Raw genomic sequence first — 23959 nt, 5'->3', positions numbered from 1 at the left:
AATGAATGTTTGCAGAGTTCCCATCAGTGAATGTGCAGTAACAGGACTCCCTGAAGGCCTGTGTTTAACCTTTAGGTTACAAGTGGCTGGCCACTCCACAGCACGTCCCTCCCAGAGACATTAACCCTTTTCTGGCTCTTCTTCATCAGGGTAAGGAGAGATAAAGAGGAAGTTAGATAAAATCAAAACAAACCAAAGATCAAGAGATAAGTATCAGGATCAGTATGTTTATTAGCTTTATTTTCACACTATGTAACAAGTGCAAGGAATTTTAGCTATTTTTACAAAACGAAGACCAAATTAAAACAGGGCTAATTTAAAGTATGTTTCTTGTACTTTGTGCAGCTGTTTACTGAGAGACAGTCAGATACTTTTGTTACAGGGCTAAAACGAAATCATAAGTTGAAAATAGTGTATTTAAAAAGACTTTGCGTGAATATTTTTACGAGTGCTCATTCGAAAATTTACAAAACTTGTATTTGAGTACTTTCATCGCAAAAACTCAAAACAAGGCTGAAAAGTTGACAAGAAAGTAGTGTAAACTTTTAGCAGCCTACCTATTCCCAGATGATCACCAATGACAACATAATGCAAAACTGTCAGAAGCACAGACACTGTTAAAAAACGTGTTTCCAACTTCCTGTTCCTGTTGCAAGACAGTCTGGAGAAAAAGCCTAGCCTGAGGTAGACGCAAACTCTCTTTGTGTACCGCTACATCTACACACAAACAAAAAAGGTCACAAAGTACAAAATAAAAACAAACATTCATGAACAATTAGGAATAAAAACCCTCTTAACACTTGCGTTCAATTTATATACATTTTTAAGGTGTTAAAAAGCTGTTTCTCCTTCAATGCAATAAATTGGCAAAGAAATCATGAAGCCAGAAAATATGCAGATGCAATTAAGCAAAAAAGTAAAAAACGAATATTTATTTAAATCTAAGAGATGCACATTTGAAGTCAGGCGAGATTGATTAGACTGATTCAGTTTACTACTACACTAAGCTTCATCACAGCACATTGACTCTATAAGTAAATTTGTTCTTTCAAATTCCTGCACTGAATACGTCACAAAGCAGAATTACAGCAGAGTCATAAATTGTAGATTTTTATTTTTTTTTAATAAATTCTGGTTTGACCTATTGATACAACAGACACCTCGTTTTTCCAGACAGCATCACGCATGCGGTTCATTGTCAAGGCTGCCGGCAGTATCCAGAATGCAAATGCCAGCTGTTTTCTTTGTGGATCAAACCAAAAGAAAACAGCAGAGCCAAGGTCAGCACAGACAAGCATTTCTCCAGCAGTAGACACATGAATCTCCATATGTGAGGCCGTGCAAAAAAAAAAAAGAAAACCATGTGTCCACAAATGTGATTTTGCAGCTGATTATATTCCACCCCTCTCTTGGAATAATTAGCCATTCTGAAAAATTCATGAAAGCTCCCATTTATTCCTAGTTCTGCCGGCTTGGCTTGTTGATTGCTCGGGAATGTGCGTCTGTGTGAAAGCTTGGCTTGGGAGGGTTATGTCTAACGTGTCCTGTTAGACAAAAACAGACGGGCTTTCAGCAGGGAGATCAAGACTGTTTTGAGCAATCACTACAGGACAGAGAATGATTCTCCTCTTGGGAAACTGAAAGGAACTAAATCCATAAAGTGTTTTTCTTATTGTTAAACCACTTGGCTTCCTGACCTTTGAGGTTTAGACGGATGCCTGCTTGACACCAGCAAGCTGGTTTAATCATCATTCAAAGAGAAAAATTAACTTGTGGAAACAAAAACTAAAACATCTCTAATGAAGGAAGAATGAAGGCGGCTTAAAACGATCACTGGAAGAAGGTTACGAATATTTTCTAACCTTTTGCGTATCTTTTGCAGATAGGCAAAAGAAAACTCTAAGGGGTTCCAAGTACAACATAATGTTATTTATACTTAGTCTGTTGCCTTGCTCAACTGTTTTAACATTTTGTACAACCAGAAAAATTGAGGGTATTTTATTAGCTTTATATCTAGAATAAACCATTGTAGTGCAGTGTGTTGTGAACCAAATATGTGAGAAAAAGGTTTGACATTATTTTTAAATCTTTTCCCAATAAAAATCTGAAAATATCAGCATGCATTTATAATCAGCCTCTTTCATTCTGGTACCTATAAATTAAATTCAATACAAAAAAGATAAGAGAAAGCTTTAGCCAGAGGTAGTCACAGTTCAAATGGGACAACATTATTAGAGGTGGACTTCTTTATTTTTACCTTACATTAATTGTTTTTTTGTTTGTTTTTTTTTTGCTGTTCTCTGGCTGAAGAGCATGGGATTGATAAAGGCACAATTAAGAGCTTATAAAAACAACAAAATGTTTTGAACAAGGTCAAAATTGAAACATAAGCTTCTGTTTAGTTTAGATATTAGTACGTCCTATTCCAGGAGTCAGTGCTGCACCAGTTATGAACCTCAGCACAGGTCGATGAGACACACCCCTAAAGACCTGCACCAGTAATTCCAGCAAAGCTGGATGTGAATTTAAAGCCACGTCACATTTTCAGTTTTTATTTATAAAAGTTTTTTTTTTTTTTTTTTTAACTCATGCACTGTGTACTTTTTCTTTCACTTCACAAATATGTATGTATTATAAAATACATTGAAGTTTGACATTTGTATTTGGCTACTCTGAATATTTAAATGAACGCCCTCTAAATCTTTCATTAGTTCCTGATAGTAAATCTTTATTGGTACGCAGCATTTGAAAAAAAAGAGCGTGAGATCTTTCAAAGGTCACAGTGTTGCACACTGAGAAGTAAGCAAACAGAGCATATAAAAATCATAAACTGACCCAAACGACTTGACAGACGTTTCCATTTATGGTTCCCATCCATTAGCGGTCACCCACACTTCTGGCAAGTTTACAGCATCAGCGTTGATTGCACTGCCAGCAGTGTGTGTGGGTGACAGATTTGAATTTCACACAAAAGCACCTGAGGCTTATCTGTTGTTCCTGGATCACTTCATAAAGCCCTGTCCAGTTTCATAACACAAAATAAAGTACGCCAGTCTCATTGTGCTAGTGTTCAAATGTCAAAAACCAGAAGCTGCTCAGTCTTGTTTTGGTTCATTAGATTTTACACACTCCTTCAGAGTTCATGCAACGTTTCCTTCCTGGGAGAGGACGCTAGTGCATTTGCTGCCACGTTCAGTAACTCATATCGGAAGAAAAGCCCCTTAGCAGACACAGACTTAGTCCTGATGAGCTGTTGTGGTTCCACTTGAAGGAGCTCCCTTCTTTGCTCTGCTAGAGACCCACAAGTCGTCTCCAAGTCTTAAGATGCCTGATACCCTTTTTTTAAATAGTTGTGATTCTAGAGAAAATAAGTTAAAGGCCAATATTAAGTAATGCAACCGTATCCTTTCCAAACCCACATGCAAACTCACCCACTATAGATGCTTGCATTCAGAGCGAGTATTTAACAACCATGCTATCATCTTACGATAAAGACCTACTGGAGATGGCTGAGGGGTGTCCTCTCTCACATCACACCCACTTTCTTTTTAAAAAGAGAAACCAACAATGAACCCAACATGGCTCATGAACATTTTATAACTCTCCAGCAGGGCTATCCTGGCATCGTAGGTAACCAGAACTGCAACATCAATGATTCATGCAGCTGAGGCACTGAACAGTTAATGAACAGAAGGGTAGTGTCTGTAACAGTATTACTTACTGTCTGTGTCAGCCAGGCATGAAACCAAAACTCTCTTTCACATCTCAAACAGGCTTTCCTTCTGTAGGTGGTGACATAAAAAAAAAAAAAGACAGACTAATTCCTCAGCAGGCAAAGTGTCAAAGCAGAATCCACAGAAAGAGCTGATCTAAAGCTCTGTTAGAGGACAGCTGTGTGTCCGCAGGTCCTTCTCTCTCTCTCTGTCTTTCTGACAGTGTGCGGTACTACAGCATGCATCCACTGAGTGTCGGAGCTCCTCCCATCACTGACTCAGGAGGACAGGGAGGGAGGGAGGGACAGAGCACATGGAAGAAGCAGAAAAAAAGTTTGACAACCTCCCAGTCTTTTCACAAACACTGAGTAGCTGTCAGGACTTTGAAAACCTTCAATAAAAGTTTGCAGTTTTAGAAATCTAGCAGTCATTGGGAAGAGGTGGCGTACACCCTGGACGAGTCGTCAGTCCATCACAGGGCAACACAGAGATGTATGACATTTTTTAAAAATTGTTTGTTTCCTAATGGAGTTATGGACAGCCTTCAATGATAGATGAACAATGATGGGAAGGATGAGCTGTGTAAGGGGCACCCTTGTTTGCCAAACTGATCAAGTGAGGATACAGAGAGTGTGGTGAGGTAGGAGGCATAAGTGCTTGCTGAGCACACCTTAAGGCTCAACTAAACAGCACAGCTAAATTGCTGCATTGTTTTTTGCTAACAGATCCCTCATGGATAACAAGATAGATTTTGCACAGCATTAAGTACACCTAGGATGAAACCCTGCAAATAAGGGATTGTAGTGTTTTTGTTTGAGACCATCTCCTTAGCAACGCCGTGCTTGCAGCTAAGGTCTTTCAGTTCAGGTGAGACAAAAACATATACTTTTGAAAGCTATTTTGATCTCTCTGCTGTGTTGTTTGTATGATGCAGTAATGGAAGCAGCAGAGGATGGTCGGCACTCAGCAGCGAGTCCAAGAGTTGGTTACCATGGAGAGTGAATGTGAACTGATGGACGGACAATATTGGTGTCTAAGGAGTTACACTGACTTCTTAATCAAACCCCCTGCTGTTTAGACATCAACAGATTTGACAGCTGCTGCTCCCTTCCCAAGTGCTGTTGGACCTGTTACATCTAAATGAAGACTCTGCTATATTAATATCTTATGAACAAAAGAAATGCAGCCCAATGACAACTGTTTGGATGCTACTTCTTCACATGTTTTATCAGCCTAAACTTTAGGTTTTCTGTCCAAGCCCAGTGTTTGAAGATTGCTCTTCCTCCCTCTGCAAAGCACGCTGCCAAAACATGAAAGCATCAAGCTAATCTTTCACTAAGTAATACAATGCGATGGATGAATCCTATTAATGAACATAGCTATGAATCTAAGAAGCGGTTTGGTGTCTATACCCCAATGTTTAAAATAAGGCAGTCCAATTGACTTCTTTTAAATATATTCGGCCACAGTGTACTCATGAAACTTTTCATTTGAAAGGGAAATTTCTTCAAATGTAGGCTAAGGCAAGAATTGCTTAGACAACAACACATAAGTGAAGGCATATAGTTGAGCAGGCTTTAAAGCTGATAAACTATGTGCTTAGCAGACACATCAGTAACAAAACACATTCTGTAATGTTAGCGATCACAAGATGAACTAGTCATCCGTAACTATGCTCCTGCAAGATAAAAGTGGATGCATGATCTTTTTTTTTTCTTTTATCTCTCCTGGGAGTAAGTTCAGACTGCAGGTGTTTGCCCCTCAGCCAGATGTTAGCATCGTTACAAAGTCTGACTTTAATTATCATAATTACAGTAACTTCAAGTAGCCAGAGAGAGGGGGAAAGCAAGGAGGACAAAATCAGCACAATGAGAGAAAAGTACAGTGCTGTTACAGCTCAGGCATCAAGCCTAACAGGCCTGTTTTAAAGACTGTTATACTTTAAATCTGTCCTCTGAGGAATAAGCCGGTAGTCATTAACATTTTGAAACTGATTAAATAGTCATTTACCGGCACAATCATTTGTTTTATTAAAAAGGCATTTTATGTAATTTTTCTACAGTTGGATGTTAGGATTTACTGTTCATAGCATTCTTTTTTTTAATGCTATGAAAGACAATGATGAACTGGCAGTAAAATAGTATTTTACTGCAGTCATCAGCACATTTTACACATGTGGTGGCCATATTGAAATCTGAGGATTTGGAAGTTGGAAGTTAATTCAGAGGCCATTTCAAATGTATATTCCACACTGGAAATTCAAACATACATAAACTGAGAGTATAACAATGTTTCATCAACAAAATATCAAAAATTATGTGGCACTTAAGAAAACATTTTGAAACTGATTATAACCCCATCCTGGTGTCAAAAGAGGGCCAAAACATTTCTGTTGTGTTTAGTAACTAGTACAGTTACTATAGTACTGTACTATACTATACAATATAGTACAGCCTCTTGTCCAGGCTATTGTAGCTACCAAGCTACCGTCTAGTAGCATGTTGTTTCTCAGAGGCCCAAAGAGAACACTTGTATGGCAAGCATTCAAATTTGGTTTGTCTGTTTGTTTACAAATTTGTTTCTGCATTGGAAACATTCTTTACATTCTTCACAGTAATCTCCACAAACACATACGTAACAATCTGATTTAAACTTCATCATGAAATCATCAGCTGACAATAACAGCAGATGCCACTTTAGAGCAGATGCAATTTCATAGACGATGCTCCTGTACTCTACACAGAAGAGCTTTAAATGAGATGATTCACTGTGTGAAGCATAGACATAATGTACTTCTTAAGAAACTCCAAAAAGGATGAATTTAAGGCCATTGTACTAAAAGAACAACAAATGTGATGCATCGGTCTCAGAGGGGGCCCTCTTAGTAATTGTTAAGGGAAAAGTCTGTTCAAAAGAACTATATATCGCCTAATGTTATATTAATACACAATAAATAGCTAATTTATTTAAACTCTTTAATGTATCCCCATATATATGTATCCCCATATCCCCATATATATATATATATATATATATATATGGTTGTAGATTGTGAATAAGATGCTAATGAACGTACAGCAGAGTGCTATGAAAGACTTCACGGAGAGTTACCAAATAGCTTCACATGCTTGCTCCAAAATAATTTCGTGGGTAAACATAGAGAAGTGTAAGATAGCGGGGTGTTGAGACAGGAGCGCCTCTTTCTAAAATAGCAGATGCTAATTATACACTTTAGGCAACTGCTAAGGAGGATGACATGAAGCCAAGTTTGAGGTGTTGGGAGTCTGCCTACTCCCTCCATGTTTCTCTACAAACTCAAGATTCCTCACTCTAAAACCACACTGAGGATACTCAATGAATGATTTTTTATTTTTTATTTTTTAAATCAGTATTGGGCATATTACTTCCAATTACTTCCAGTCCAGAACTGCTGACATGCCTAAGGTTGAAGGGAACCACCTGTTGTTGCCCTGCAGAGCTCCTTTTGTAAATGAGCTATACGACATAAATGACTCCTGTGATACATTTAATTTTCGGAGAGCTATAAGGTATACTCAAAAAAGATATATCATATCAGAGTGGAAGGTCTTTCTTTTCCTTTGTTAACTGATGTTTTTTAGCATTAGCGTTACATTTTAGAAGACACTTGTATCTTTTCCAATGAGAAACAAACTTACTGGATGAAAAAATCTATTTAAAATCAAATATTGCCAGGGGTGTGAATATGTTTGTTTCCAACTGTGTATTTTTAGCAGAAGTAAATGAAAATAAAGAAGCAAGATTTCTTTATTGCTCTTTGGGTTATAACAGCACATAACAGGTATTTTCAAAGGTAATATGTTTTGTTTTGTCTTCTGAAAATGTTTAACAATTCAGTCTCAATATGATGCCTTGCAAACGTAAATTCCACATGTTTCTAAATAACTTAACTATTGTGTCTTGTGACACTATGCAAGTGCAGAGTTATATAGCATTTACATTTCGGCATATGCTACAGCATCCACTTTTATGACTGTCATAAAAAAGGAAGATTAATCAATTTCCACCTACTTCACGTTTGCCACACACCAAGCTGAAGCGCTGACAGCTCATTATTGGTAAATGATTAACAGCTGAGGAAATACAGCTCAGCGATAAGCCCTCATGTTCCACATATTAGTCAAATGGAAGCCCAACAGATATGAGCACTGGTCTACTTAAATCCTCTGAGGGGGCCAAAGGCCCAGTCGACAACTGGTAAATTGTGCCATTTTAGATTTAAATCTCAGAGTTCAGGAATAATGCTGTTTGATTGTGTCACTGTGTAACTTCACAGTTTCACAGTGATAGAGTGTGTTTGTCATCGCAACTCCCCGGTATGATGAAATGCTGGGATTCTGGGGTGTGTTTGATAGAAATATGTCATAGAAAAAACAAAAAAAACAAAAAAACAAACAGCATGACTTCTTCTTCCTTGTGCTACTTAAAGGCATTGTCTTCAGTGACAATTAATTTCCAAAACGTTAATTCACACATTAAAATAACTTTTTTAATTATTATTTTAATGGCTGTAGGCCAAATAATAATCAGACACTTTTCTCTGTAGTACACATCACTAGTTTTCTTATTTTTTTCAGTGGGGAAAAAGTTGAACAACCTTGGAGTCTCAACTCACATTGAGCAATAAAGCTGCTGTAAACAAGCAGTGACAAATATATCGCCTTTTACCAAAAACACCCCCATGTACCTTACAGGTTGTTGACAGTTGCATAACAACAGAAAGACCTTAGTCGACTCTCACATCAAGCATCTGTTCATTGAACTCCCTGAGGATTAAAAAAAAAAAAGTTCAGCAAAGTCACAACCACATAGTGAAGGACATTGTTGGTCCCAATGCTTACACTTGCCCTTTGACCTCAAAGGTTTACCGCAAATAGCACTATTACAGAACATCTATATAAACTCTTGATTTTGAACAAAGGTGTTATTTTTATAGATATAACCATTCTCAAATATCATTGTATTCAACACCAATAAAAAGAGCTATAAGCATCACTAACAAGAACAAAAAGCAATTGTATGCTAGCTTAAATTTTTTTACATTTTCTGCTAGCTTTAAGCTTTAAAATCTAGAAGAAAAAAATTACTTAGAAAAGAAAGATGTTATCCCTTTTCTTACATTTATATTTATGAAAGTTATTCATTTATTTTTAGAGATATATTGAGAAACTGTCCACTGATTTTCATCTCTTTCTTAATTGGCTCTGAACAACACTGTTCCTGAGTAATAAGGACTACAAATAAAATAATAAATTTGCATCAGCGAGGTGTTCCAGATGTGGTCAGCATAAGTCTGTTGAGAAGTCTGCCACATTTTTAAAAGAAAATGTGGCAGACACTACCAAATGTCGTGACACGTCTGGTTCATCCAGGCTGCAACAGAGTCAGAGAGAGTTTGACTTTCAGAGGACAGGAAGACTACACAGTGTTCTTCTGTTCTATACTTGTGAACATTCAGCATGTATATTATGGAACATGCTGGGTTTGGAAATGTTTGGAACCACTTAGGAATCTCAGATAACTCCCGATATTTGGACATTTTGTGTTTCAACATTCAACACGTAATCAAAGCTAAGGATGAGTTGCTATCAGTTCATGAAGCCATAATAATAATTATTATTTTTTAAACTTTGTCTTTCATTAAATTTCTTCTGGAGGAAAATGTTTCCAGCTCAGGAGGAAAAACTGTGATGTGTGACTCATTTTGGGATAGAGCATGATGAGAACAAGTTACATGGTGTATAACACCAGTGGCATATGATCAATCATCTTCCCTTCACACATACTGAAGCCTGAGGATGATGTGAGTTTTGTAGGGGGTTTTCTGTTTGTTGAAATAGAGAAGTTGTGATACCTTGGCTTGGTCTAAAACAACAAAAAGCTTTAGTTTTTTCCTCCATGAAGCTTCCAGCAGAATGGGTTTGTGGGACTCGTGCCTTCTGGCAGGAAAGTGATCCAACCCTTGGCAGTATGTGTTTTATGGGCATTTAGATCATGGCTTGTCTTGTATTAAGGAGGTTGGATTCATCCAGGATTTCTCAACGTTAGCTAAATATTACTAAGTGTGAAACTGCCTTTAAAGTTCCCTGCCCTCCGGTCACAAGTTCACCACATCCTCATGCAATCTGTATGACTTCTAACATCATGCGCTCTTTCACAATATGTATCTGTTGCTCCATATACTGTCTGTTTCACTAGCTAGCAGAACAGTACATTTGATAGATTAGACAGCTAAACAGTTTATCAGATCAGCATGCTGTCATACAAGAAGAGCAAGTGGCTCTTCTCCAAAAGCAAGTGGGCTTGTTTGAAATTCAACGGAGCAAGAGGAACAGCTCGAGCGCTCCTCAGGTGGCCCACCACGTCCGTGGCAGCGGCTCAACTCGTCTGCGATTTCCAACTCAGGTCTGCCTCCCCCACACAGATACACCTCCTCCATACTGAGACAGCTCGGCTCTTTTTTCCCTTCTCTCAAAGCACGCAGCTCATGTCATAAAGTAAAGCTGTGAAATTGATTATACTGTGGTAGTTTTTTTTTTTTTTTTGCAATGCCAGTCGTTGTATAAGTTAATTGAAGACAAAGCTATAAACTTATGAGAGGGGGGGGGTTCCTCTTTAGGGTATACCAGATCATCAGAAAAGCATAAACACATTTTAAATGCAAGTTGAGATTAACTTAATCCACAATCCTCAAGAGGTAATGCTTTCTTTATGCCACTTTCAATCAGCCCTCTTATAATCTACGATGTTACATCATTGTTAAAGATCCGTTACACATTTTACTTTCTATTGGAGTAGTATGGGTGAATGTAAATTAATGCTTGACTTTTCAGATTTTTAAAATAAAATAAAAAATCTTGGTATCTTCCATCTATTTCAGTAAACAAAAAAAAATGTTTTTTGGATGCTTGATAAAACCTGTAAAAGAGTTTACAGACGTTTGAAAAAGATACTGAAAATGTAACCATCATGCCATGTCTTTCACCTGACAAAATTTCAGAAAACAACCTTTTAAACTTAAATATAGGAGCAGTGAACTGCTGTACATGTCAAGATATTCAATAGTTTTTATCATTTTTTTCCAAAGTTCAAAGGTTCCCTTTTGCTTTTAATAAGGGCCAAAGTTCCTATTTCACCCTCATAAATTTTGGTTTTCAAATTCTGAAATGATTTCGTCATATATGTTTTGGTATGTTTCTGCTCTTCTTAGTTACACATTGTTGGCTGAAAACACAACCACAAACAGATGGACATAATCTAAATTCATACAGGGTGACTTTTGCCGTTTAATGGTTTATTGGCAATTTCTTGTTAAAACTTCAACTTATCGGGTTCAGAGTATAGGATGCAGCAGATGTTCCCAAGTTGTAAATAAATTAGGAATATCCAATTTAAAAAAAATCCCTAATTTCTGGACTGGTATGGTCTGACACCAACATTCATAGAGATGATGTAAAAATCCATTATGCATTTTCAATGAATATTGACAGAAAGCATAGAGGGGAAAAAAACAAAAAAAATTCCAGGTTATAAAATGTAAATCAGCAGGCCTACATCACACTGATAATCTTTGACTGCCAGAAGGTCTTAGGAGTCTTATTAAGTCAAATTTGACATAAAATCAATTGCCTCTTCCTTTTCTCACATAAGAGCTGAGCTCACTCAACACTTAACTCTTAACTGTCTCACTTTCTGATATCTGACGCACAGGGAATTACATGGGATTTAGAGAAACAGGGCTTGACAATCCCTTGCATTTTCATATTTATCTTTATTTTCCATGTCTATTGTTCTTTATTAATGAGCAAGCCTTACACTTAACACAACATTACTTTAATTACTTGCCATCTTCAAATCAAAAATTGCCACTAATCAACAAAAATTGTCTTGAGTGGTAATACAGCAAGGACCTGGATATAGAAATAGTAACAGTGCTACTTTAAATGCCTTGACAGCATTTTGATTATATGTTCTTCTTGCATTACGTCTTCTGCTGCAGTTGTGTTGTGTTGTGTTGTGTGTTGGTATTGATTCCTCAATATGACTGTCCATGTCAAGTATATTTAAGTTTCACAATTTTAAAGTTGATTGTAAAATCAGCGTATGCTGAAAGGAAGCTAATGCGACGGATTATGAATGCAGGAGCCTCCTATTCAAGTCAGGTGAAAGAAAATGAGCTTTAAACAACAGCAAAATAAGAAACTACCTGGTGTGTGTGGGTGCTGTTTTGGTGTGGGTGGTGAGAACATGAGTAAGTATTAAAGTATGGATGTAAAAATTTTGTAATTAGCCTGTGAGTGGAGACAAGATTGAAATGATGTGTTTCTGCTTTGTAGTGCCTGTTAAAATATTAGCTATTATATTAGTTCCGTACAGTCTGGAATTGGTGAAGAGATGACTGACTCAAACCAAAATACAGATCATTATTTTCTGTCCAGTTGTGACGAAATAAACGTATTAAGTGTTTCCAGTTCTTTAATGTGTAAATATTTCGTAGCATTTAGAATGACTTGGAATTTGCATATAATTAACCAGTTTTTCCCAATTTGAAAGGGCTTGGAAGCACTACATCCAAATCTTAAACAACTGAGAAAAGCAGTTTAAGAACAGGACCATAAAGGGCATCTCAGGGTTGTGGTATCAGATCCTCTTTTGAAATATATGTCCCGATCATTTTCAGTGAAGCAACCTACACTAGCAGCATTTGCTTGGTGCTCAGTACACCAACCACATGCTTTATTTAGTGTATTTTTTAGTGTAGTAAGCAATGTATTAACGTTTCCTTTGAAAAGCCATCTGCTGGCAGAAGTAGATAATTGTATTTGAATAAAATCCACAGAAATATTAGTCTATTCCAGGGGTGTCCAAAGTCGGTCCTCGAGGGTCGGCATCCTGCATGTTTTAGTTCTCTCCCTGGTTTAACGCACCTGGATCAAATAATGGCTCATTATAAGGCCTAAGAGGAACACTGACAAGCTGCAAAGGTTGTTACTACCACCAGGGAGAGAACTAAAACGTGCAGGATGCGGGCCCTCTAGGACTGACTTTGGACACCCCTGGTCTATTCTGTTTTGTCGCACTTTAGCATGAAGCTTACAATGTTTGTTAAAGGCACATGCAATGTGTACATATGTAGCCGCATCAAACTGTGCTGTTTTGTGCCGCTCTGCTCCAGATGGGGAATGTCCTAAACTCTGCTGAGAAGCTCTTATTTCTCAGATTGATTTAAAGCAGTCGACAGCAAGGTTTATAGTGTCAATTACAAATTCAAGTCACGAAAGCAACATATTGTAATTCACAATGTCAGACCAAAAGCATGAAACAGAATTTCCAAAGTCAACAATTAAGCTAGTGTAATTAAAAACTCTTCAAAGGCATGTCTCAGTAGTGGGATGTGGTCAAAAACCACACTGGAATTTTTCCACAAATGTTGAAGGTGATTAGAAATCTTTGAAGTTGAATAGAAACAAATTTTTGCTAAAACCTTCAACATTTACATTGTTCTGTAGTTAGACAGCACAGCTGGATCAAGGCTTTGCATTTTAATAAGAGGCTGGACAACAGTGTGCTTAAAAGCCCTGGAACACAGCCTAATGAGAGCAACATGTTAATCAAACACAAGAGTGCTCAACCCAAAAGTGTCAAATAGGTCTTAGAAAGATCATTTGGAACACAGCCTGTAGGGCAATTTTCACCATGGAAAACGTAACTGCACAAAGTTAGCTGCAGTCGCTTCACAATAAGGTGGTCACAAAAGAACAATAATCAAATGGTGAATCGGCTAGAAAAATAATAATCAAATGGTGACTAATCAAACATGCGATTCGTTTTCAGTAAAAGTCGAGAAACATTGTTTATAAACCCCATCCAAAGATAAAGGTTCAACTAAAACAATGCCTCAAAGTATTATATGGTTAGGCTTTAGATTAAAAAATTATTTTTTCTAGATTCTTATTTACGTACCACTTGTTGAAGAGAAGCAGATTGTTTCTGTGGCGACATCTATGGGTTAAAATGAGAGCTACAGTGAATGCAGTACATTTGAAATGGGATTATAAAAGGTGACGCTGCTAATGTGGATGACAGAACTGCTTTGAGAACGGACCTCCACAAAAGTCTACCTTGACATTTGAAAAGTACAAATTAACATCAAATAATCAATTAAAATACCCTAAAATATCCTAACATACCTTGAATTATTGTACTTTACAAACCTTTCTGTGTAGACAGTATTACTATTCCCCAGTACGGCAAAACTAGAAAACCTTAAAGAACAATCACTGAGTGTTTCATGGATCTTGGTTACTCAGGACTCCTCACCACAGACAGATCCAGATCCCAATGGGACACTGACAATTTCAATTAGATAATTATTGGTTCCTTATACCAATTACAAATAAAGGGAAACATTATCCTCCTGCTGGTTTGTGCACTCTGGGAAATGACCCAGTAAGATGAATGGCTACAATTAAACGAAAAGAAGCACAGACGAGCAGTGATTAAAATAGGGAAGATCCTGAGGATGAATTAGTTATAAGGGCATCTACATGTGAGGCAACTGAGACATGAAATATTAACTTACCATTTGATTTAGAGCATGAGTTATGGTTAGGAAAACCCCTGGAAATAAAGGCACACTGTAGATTAAAAAAAAAACAAAAAAACAAAAAAAAAAAGTAGATTAAAAAAAAAACAAAAAAACAAAAAAAAAAAAACAATTTAGGATCATGCGTTAAATCCAAACACCTTAAGTTAGGGAAGTGTTTGACTCAGCATCCAAGTGATACACTGTAAACCTCTGTTCTTGTCCATGACAGTCAAAAATCTGCATGCAGAAAGCAACCACTGGTTCACTCATCTTGGCTAGATGACGCTCATTGTACACGCCCAGTTTTTGCAGAGCAGGCAGGTCAAAGTCAGCCATATGGTCCAAGAAAGTAAAACGAATCATAACCTAATACAAACAGACTCCTTTAGGTTCAAAAAGTGAAGCAATACTAGAGATCTTGAAAAATGTCAGTGAAATCTGTCCGACATCTCCAAGCCGCTGCACAAGAGATGAGAAATCATTCCACACTAAAAGGTAATTGCAGCTCTCCACAATGCCAGCACAGGAATCTGTCTCATCTTTACCATGGAAACGAACACCATACTACATGCACGCACACTGACAGAGCAATTGCTATGGCATCCAGGACTAAGGCGACAAGAAGCAGAACAATTTACTCTGCAGCTAACTGCACACTCCGTCAACCTTGCTGTCTATCATTCTTTTACTCTTTCCTTCTCTTTCCTCTCCTTTTGCAATTAATCTCTGTCATTAGCCAGCTGAATTACCTTTTATCAGCAGAGGACAAGGTCAGTTGGAGGTTCTCTCTTGCAAGTGGTGACAGAGGAAAAGAAGCTCCGTAGGAATCCCAAGAGGTGCTTAAGAGATGCCCAAGGATGCGGCTAAGCCGGCACCGCACGCATGCATCCACAGCTACTATCATCGCCGGTGAGATCAGCACCAGCAGAAGCAGATCGGATAGGGGAGGGGAGGAAAATATGAAAAAAAAAAAAAAAGGCAAGAGAGGGGGCTGCTCTATCAGCAGCAGTAGCATTACATCATAGGCTGCCTCTGTGGAAGGGTGGGAGAGGAGTGGACAGGGGAAGGGAGGTGCTCCTTGAAACGGCGCACTCCCTGTCACTGCTTCAGTGCATACACAAGCCCAAATTTAATATTTATGATCTGGTGACTGCAAAATGCTCTCAGTGGTTGGAGTCAGACCTATGAGATAATTCAATCAACTGCTCTTAATTGTGTACGATCACTGGGCTTTGTTGTCAGAATGGATGATGTACCCTATTATGTCCTCGTCCCTTTGGGGCAAAGACTGTGTCTGTGTGTGAGTGCAGGTCTGGAGCATAGAAGCCCACGCAGTGTCTATTGTGTGCAGTAATCTGATTGCGTGACCAGTGCCTGCCTACCAGTGCTCACAGAGCATGCTGATATTCAACCTCTTTGAAAGGTCATTCCAGATTCCTTGAGGCGGTTGTGAGTGTATAGGTACAACCGTTAGAGCGATTATTAATGTTAACTTGCCTGTCACAATAAATTAGTCAGAAACTGTAGCTTGACTATGCCAATAGTTTAAGCACCTTGCAGGAAAGTGCAATTTTAGTAAGAGTTAGGAAATTGTTGTCTTTCTCAATAGCCAGCTATTGTGCTCCAAAAGTAATAAGTAAATAATGTAACTCCTATGTCAATAAAGAGTTTTTAACATAATAATGATAGGGCATTATTAAGCTATATAAGGGGTTAAATATATTGTCAAGAGTATAAAATCACATATCAAAGATTCACCATATTGTCATTTATTAAAAAAAAAAAAAAAGATGCAGGAAAACTTGGCTAATTCATCATGATCAGTTACCAGCCCACAGACCTCCCCTCAAGGAGAACATGAGGAAGACCTGAGCCACAAATATCCAGAGGGCCTATATGAACACGGAGGATTACCATGGAAGAGATAACTGCTCCCCTGGACTGGGAGACCCCAGGACTGCAACAATGTGTGTACAGAGGTTCCACTGGCAACCTGCTACACCCTCTACACTAAGACCCGAGCCCCGAGGGCACACCACACAACATAGCCAGGATGGCCAGTTCCAGCCAAGTCATCACCAGGCCGAGCCACACATACCCGAACGCCCAGCTTCGGACACCGAGAGCCACGAATGCAGTGGCCTTTGGGTCCCCCACATGTGGTGGGGGGCCCAAGATGATCCAGAAGAAGGGAGCAGCCCAAAACCCAACCTGACAGATGAACAGACACACACAGACGTAATGACATGTTCCCACACTCATGCACACACACTGAAATTCACACCCACTCACCCAGTGTAAACAGACACAAAAATAGATGCTACACACAGTCTCATTCCCCATACACACTCTTTACTCCTAGGTACAGATTACGTCTCCACAGAGGGGTCACCCACACCCCGACCCAGTAAATGGTTCCCTTTAATCCAGGAAGGAGAAGAGCAGACCATCAGAGCAGCCTATCAGCCCGAACAAGGGATGATTCTCCACTGCAGAATTTCAACTTTGATTTTTCTGTCTAGGATCTTGAAAGTTTCAACCTTTGAGTTCAAATGAAATACTTTAAATCATTGCATGAAGATCAACAAATATTATTCAGATCATCTCAGGGATCCAACTAGCTATTTTTAAATCTATTATTCATTTGGCAGTGAGGTGGATAACAATTCAAATGGACCTATGTGTCTGAAGGGCAGTTGTTACACCTTGTTGTGACAGTTAACGTTAAATGAAGGTTGCCAGTTTAAACTGGAGTAAATATGGCAGTTAGTAGCGAGAGGCAGCAATGACAAAGCAAAGCAACCTTATAATTTGAGAGCTGACGTCTGCTCAAAGTGTGATGCTCGCCTCATAATGCTCATGAATACCTCAGGTCTGCCAACTGTAATCTGCACGCATTGTGTTCCATGTAAAAAAAAAAAAAAAAAAAAAACATTCAGACTGACATCATAGGATGAATTCAAATATTTTTTTTTGTAGAAAATAAGCAAGTGGCTCTTCTTAATGCTAAAACACTGACTTAACTTTGCTATTTGAAGTTATAGTTGTCAAATAAAAAATATATATATTGTAACGATAATACAACCAAAAAGACAAAGAAGCATGAATAATATAATCAATTGCTCTTTTGTCCATCTCTGTGTTTTAAATGGAGAGAGCAAAATTCCTCGCATGCCAAGTATTGTAGGTTGGCTGGAATGCCAGCTGTACTAGGACGAGACTGTAGGATTTCGAGTGTGTCTGACACCATTCACCAGATGATGTCTGAGGAAAGAGGCTACCACAGAATGTAAACACCACTCCAGATGGACCTGACCTTTGCTAACATGAATTGACTGAACCCTTTATAACCGCAGGGGACAACAGCTTTGAAATATTATTGCTGCAGAACACAGACAAGCTTCTTTGCCTAAGAGCTCTTCTGTCTCACAGTTGCAAACAGATTTGAACTTCTTTGTAAAAAAAAAAAAAAAAAAAAAGGAAAAGAAGGGGGGAAAATGGCAGTAATTTATAGCAAGTGGCTGACCTCAACATGAAACCATCCCATTTTTCACAAATACAAAGATCTGTTTCAGACACTGTGGTGAAAAATAATAAAAAAGTCACAATAACACAATGGAAAGTGAAATTTTGTCAAATTACGGGGTACCACATTGAATGTCCGACATGTGGAAGCACTTGAATGTTGCCATTTTAGTTTGCTTGTTGGAAAGGGGGAACAAAAAGTCACTGCATGGTATCTCAGTTTTAAATTAGAGCTATGACACCAGCAAAATAGGAGATAAAAAAGTTTTCATGCAATTGTATGAATGGGTTTATTTTAAAGAAATGAAATACCGTATCACCGAAGAAACATTTTTTTTATTTTTTTTTTGTAGCTAGAACTCAACTGAAGTTCAAGTTGAGTTGTATGCAAATAGCTTCAACGCTGTTTGAAAGATATTACCAAAGGACTGTTATGATTGCACCTCCTCGTAGGCATGAGGCTGTTTCCTGTTTTGCTCTTCTGGCAGCAATTATAAAAGAAGTGGGGTTGATTCAGAAATGTGGAACCACTCTGTTATTCCTTAGTTCTTTTTCAGGATTATGCACTAGAGAAAAAGGAGGCCACTAGAGAGTTTTACAAGTAGATTACACATAGGTCATGTGAAAATTTTGAATTTCCTCTTTCATAAAAATAGAAAGGTAGGATAACACAGATGTGCCCACTGAATGTTTGCCTTTTTATTGTTGATGTGAGTATTATGCTGCCTTTGCTCCGCTTTATAGTCACAATCTTCAGTTTGGAGTTACAGAATATGCACCTAAAAACGAACAAATATCTCATATCACCTCTGAAATCTATGTACAGACTTATTAAATACAGCAGGGACCACATGTCCAGCTCAGCTGAAAAACCTGGTTCATCCTGATACATCTCTGATGTTGGGGCGCATTTCAGAGATAAAAATAAACAATGCAAATGTAATCCCTTTCACACAGCATTCTCAGTTCAGGGCTGAAACATTTTCTTCATACATTGCTTCTACATGTGAAATGACCAGCTTAGATAACAGTAGCTGCAGCTGCATCTTTAATCCAATAAAGTTGAGTAAGTACGAAGTTGTAAAGTGGACTATGTAGTGACAACCAACAGAACTGCAGCTTCTTCACTGATTTCATAGTGTTTGTGCATTTCTGTATGCCCACAGCAGTTTGTGTCATAAGGTGATAAACTGTCAATTAATGTACAGTGGCTGGATTTTCTGAAAAAGTTCAAGTAAAAGACCGTTAAGCAAACCATACATATTTGCTTGCTTTCATAGTTGGCTCATTATTGGTCTTATGATGGTTCATGTGCTGAATTGCCTAAAGTAGAAGGGCGTGAAAACCACATGTGAAATTAAATTTTAAGGATGAACAAATACCAACACCAACTGAACAGCACATGATCCTTTATTTAAAAATATCTTTTCTACTTTTTAACGAGCCTTCCCCCTATTTTACAGCACATCTACTGTTGAAAACCCGGGTTTCAGAAGAGAAAAATATAAATTCAGGACATCAAAAACAGTTTCAGCATAGCAACTTCTTGTTCTTTAGTATTTTAAACAAAATGTTCAGATTTATCAAGAAGAAAAACAATTAGAGCGATTATATCTCATGGATGATAGAAACTCCTATTTTTTTTTTCCTTGGAATTCAAAAGGTTTCTTGAACGAATTGAAAAAAATTCTATAATTATCATTAAAATTTATTCAAATGAGCTACATTACTGCATTTGAAATATCAAAAGTCCACATTGCAGAATGGATATTATTATGGTGTGTTTTAATCTCAGATTATTATTTACATGGACATATTTTAATGTTCCCTACATTAACATGATGTTTGTCCCACATATTTGTCTGATAGCTTTTATGTTGTATCAGAGTATATCATCAAAAATAATGCAAAGACAAACTTTTCCTAATTAAGAAAATAAAAATACTCTGGAGTGCCAGGTGTCAAAGAATTATTTAGACTTCACACATTAAAGACGAGATGGTGAGCTGTGATGCAGGGTGTTGATTGATTTCACTTAACAGCGGCGTCCTTCCTCTCCCGCCAACCCCCTTGTCCAGCCCTAGGGACCAGATCAAATTAAAGAAGGTCAAAGGTGAGTGGCCAGTCTATCAGTAACCAACAAATTCCAGAGGGAATAATAAACCACTGTCACATGGAGCAGATCTTTGAGAATAACACAAGCGTTTGCTAAGATGCAGTCATGCTTTAAACTCCAGACCAATGCAGTTTAAATTCATTTGCACTCATTCAACATGAACTAATTTCTTTATGGGAATAGGTGAGATGAGATAAGATAGTGTTTCAGGTGACATCTATAGAAGGTACAGTGATATATGTAAAAGTAAAAAAAAAACAAAAAAAAAACTATGCAAACAAGTATCCACATTCCCTAAACATATAGAGCTGCAGTGCAATGTTTCATATCAGATCAGTCCAGACCTAAACCCAACTGGGAATCTGTGAAGACATCACCCTTTTCTCCCAGGGCGTCATCTCATCAGGGGCGACATGCAAGGTCCCACTGCCTGATAGCGCCTAAACTAGGGGGCAGTTGTTTGTCATAAGCCCAGTGGCACCGGTGGGGTTGTTCACCAATTTCACCAAACAGGTTACGACCACTCATGCTCATGAAAACCTCTAATTTTAATATTTAATCTTGAGGTACATCAAAGGTGGTTTCACGACAGGCCCATCTATTAACAGAAACACAACATGCATGAGAGTTTTTCGCAGATTCGTCAAGCGTGATGTGTATGGTAACCACCACAGATCCTTCTATAAGTAAAAAGAAGCACAGCAGTTGTATCTTATTTTTTTTGTGTCTTAGAATAGTGACTTTAATCCCCCAGCATAAAAGCAAGCAGAGATACTCCCTCAGAATCTCCCTTCAGGGTCTCAGAGGCTTTGGTACAGCTGCTCAGAAAAATCTCTGCCACTATGATGGACATTCCTACTCCCTTCATGAGAAAAGTAAAGAATTCAATCATCTGTTTAAGCAGAGCGGGCCTTGAAAGTAAAAGTAAAAAATATACTGTGTATATTTATAAGATGGATTCTGTAATATTCTCTGATGTTTCATGTTACAAATATTTTCCTTCCAAAGAGAAATCATCACGACAAACAGTTTTCTTTTTCTTAAACGGAACATTTCTCAATTTTTAAATCAACAAGTGGATTCCCTGGAACGATAAACACATTGTGTACTCTTTTGTTAGCTCCATTTATTTATCTGCTGACTAAAGAGTTCAGACAAGTACTCTAAGCTCCTCTGTTTCAGCTTAGTCTAAGTAGTTACCTTGTTTACTGACTCTTACTGCAGTATCGTGTTCTTGGTAACCAAGACAACAATTTAATTATGTTCACATCCCCATTCACATCACCGTCCTATCTTCCCAGGACCCACTGCACCCTCCCACTCCTGAGAAAACACTCATCTTCCCACAACATTTAACCAGGAAACCAGGCACATCACAACAAATGGCTAATTAAAAGAAACATTGCATGTTCAGAAGGTAGAGCAAAACATTTTAGTCAGGAAATAAAATTTTGCTCATCTTTGTCAGAGTCACCAATGGGTCGACTTTGATTTCAATTGTATCTCATCACTTCACCGTATTTATGAAGTGGGAAGTTAAAATCTCTCTGTTTATGCTGCTATGATTAAACTTTACTTTGTTTAATTGGTGTAAAAGATGTAAAAGTCACTATTTCATCAACATTTAAGTTCATTGTTGTATTTTTCCCTATTAAAGTAGCAGGGGTATCACATTTACATTTGCAGATAAGTATTGCTCGGCAATGGAAAAAAAAAAAAAGATCCCAAAATTGAATTAATTTGGCGAGTTTCCTGTTGAAGATGTTCTTAATGATAATCTTTAAAAATAACATACAGTGGAGTATAAAATTAATCCCAGTGAAATACATTATTTCCATCTGCCTGTGGCAGGACTGCAGGCACTATGGAACATTCAGTTCTAAGTCAAGATGTTTATGCCAGTTTGGTTTGTACCAGTGGAAGCTGTCAGGCTGCATGTGCTTTTACACAGTTATGTTGTGTTTAAAGGTGCATGAAAAGCAAATTAATGTTATTTTTTATATTTATAATAAATACAATCAGGTAAGACAATAGTAGCCTAATCATATTGGATTTTAGTTGAGTGTATTGTGCCATAAGGAATCTGCCTATAAGCAGTGGCTTAATAAAATGAAATAGACAATTTCATGTCAGCTTAGTGCCCGTGATAAATTGCATTGCATCACATGAAATCTAATTTTCACTCTTTTTCTAACACATACTACATGCAAGTCGTCATGCAGCACTCTAAACAGTAGCATTGTGTCATAGTCAAGCATAAACTTTTCGATTTATATGCATGGTGTGATGGTTGCAACAGGTGTGTCACAATAACAGAAATTTGGCCGTGTGGCAACAAACACAATGAATGTTCAAGCAGAAAATGACAGATTGGATTGAAGCTGTGCAATTACTGAGATCACCTGTCTTTATGTAATTGGGAAGGTCACATTAAGTTAGGAGACTTTCTTTTTCAGTCTATTTCAATACTGCTTCAAACTTAATACGTGTAATTTAAAAATAGAATCTTCCCCCCAGCAACATGCTGGAATGAGAGGGGACGCAACATCCCCACCAGCACCAGTCCCGTAAAATGTAATCAAAGAAATAAAAAAAAAACTAACAGTACAAAAACATGAACTGCCTGTTAACACTTTCCTGCCTTTGACTTCTTTTACACGTAATGTCTGATGTGAGCCAGTTGAGCAATTGTAATTTAAGGACTTAAAAACCAGGCATGTCTGCAGCACAGTAATCTGCAGGCACCTTGCTGGCTGCTCATCACCTGCAAACGCCTGTCTGCTGCTCTTCTAATGACAGGGTACGATTCCAATAAAGGAAAGGCAATTCAGCCTCTTTAATTTGAGATGACAGATCACAAGCAGAAGATCTATTCAGCAATTAAGATGATTCCATTCTGCTTGCTTCATTTTGAGCTTTGAGCTTCAAATATTAAAAGCAACAGATGTCGTTTAATGTAAGTTGTTGTCGACTTTTCCCATTTAGGCTGGTATCTTGAAGTATCAGAAATGCTTTTGACATGGGTCAAACTGAAAGAATAGTCCTTTTTCATCTACACGTCAAACCCATCCCCCTAACTGCAGGATGGACTTACATTTTATTTATTTAATATCCTCTCCCTTTGCATTATTTTCCCCTCTGAGAGTAGTTCACGCAAAAAAAAAAAAAAAAGACCCAAAACTCAGACCACAGCCAAAAGGTTGAAATATAGACAGAAATGTGCAAGACCACCAACTTCTTAAGATCAGTTATAGGCTTTTCCTCTGCAGGATAGACTCAGGTGAGTAGATTTGTGAGAACTTGAAATAGTGCAGGAACTGGAAATAAACACTGACCCCATTTCATGGACAATCTCCTTGGAGTTTCAGACCAAAAGACAGACCACAGCAAGCAGTCAACTGAAGGAGGTCGGTATAGAGAAGGAATATGTTGGAAGCTCAGGTCCGGTACTCAATCAGCAATACAGCCATAAATTGTCCTCAGCATGTTAATGTGATTTTAACTTAGTGCTCCTAATAATATTAGAACTTTTTTGATATGCAAATAAGTTTTATCTGGATTGTCATATACTGTAGTGTAGCACATGGCACCTTGTCCTACATGCCTTTTGCACCAATAATGCATGACGGAATGCAATTCGCTGGTGGACTAAAATAAAATAAAGCTGCAAATTGTAATTACTGCTTGGGGGAAATGTTTGGCTGTTGCTGCAAGCAAATCAACAGTTATACATGAAGCAAAGTTGCATTTTGCAGTGCAAACTTTTCTTTAATGCCGGGCCTAATAATACACTGCCAAGAGCATGCAGGACGCAGCCGCTGCAGCTGCAGCTGCAGCAAAGGCCTCACCCAGAAATCCTCTCAGGTCAACTCTCTCTGCAGGCCTCTAAACTTAGCTCAGCCCAGAAACATACCAGATCAGAGAATGTTTGCCTGCTGCTGGGTCGCGTGGCAATCCCTCAAAGAGAGCAAAGATATG

The 23959-nt window shown here is 38.0% G+C and overlaps 1 protein-coding gene across 4 annotated transcripts in view; it reads right to left on the bottom strand.

The window, feature by feature from the left end:
- The window catches only part of sema4ba (sema domain, immunoglobulin domain (Ig), transmembrane domain (TM) and short cytoplasmic domain, (semaphorin) 4Ba), a 54175-nt gene extending 38859 nt beyond the window's left edge, over window positions 1-15316 (bottom strand). For 2 of the 4 annotated variants that reach the window (XM_016678819.1, XM_016678820.1), the window contains exon 1: window positions 15090-15316. The gene's annotated coding sequence lies outside the window, so the exon portion shown is untranslated. Of the gene's footprint in view, window positions 1-3721; window positions 3987-15089 lie in introns of those variants that run through there. The other 2 variants (XM_007566394.2, XM_007566395.2) reach the window with 1 other exon arrangement.
- Between the last annotated feature and the right edge of the window lie 8643 nt (window positions 15317-23959).

This window comes from Poecilia formosa, unplaced genomic scaffold (genome assembly GCF_000485575.1).
Source record: "Poecilia formosa unplaced genomic scaffold, Poecilia_formosa-5.1.2 Scaffold191, whole genome shotgun sequence".
NCBI classification, from domain to species: Eukaryota; Metazoa; Chordata; class Actinopteri; order Cyprinodontiformes; family Poeciliidae; genus Poecilia; species Poecilia formosa.
The sequence above is the reverse complement of the archived record's forward strand: the minus strand, read 5'-3'. Positions and strand labels throughout refer to the sequence as shown.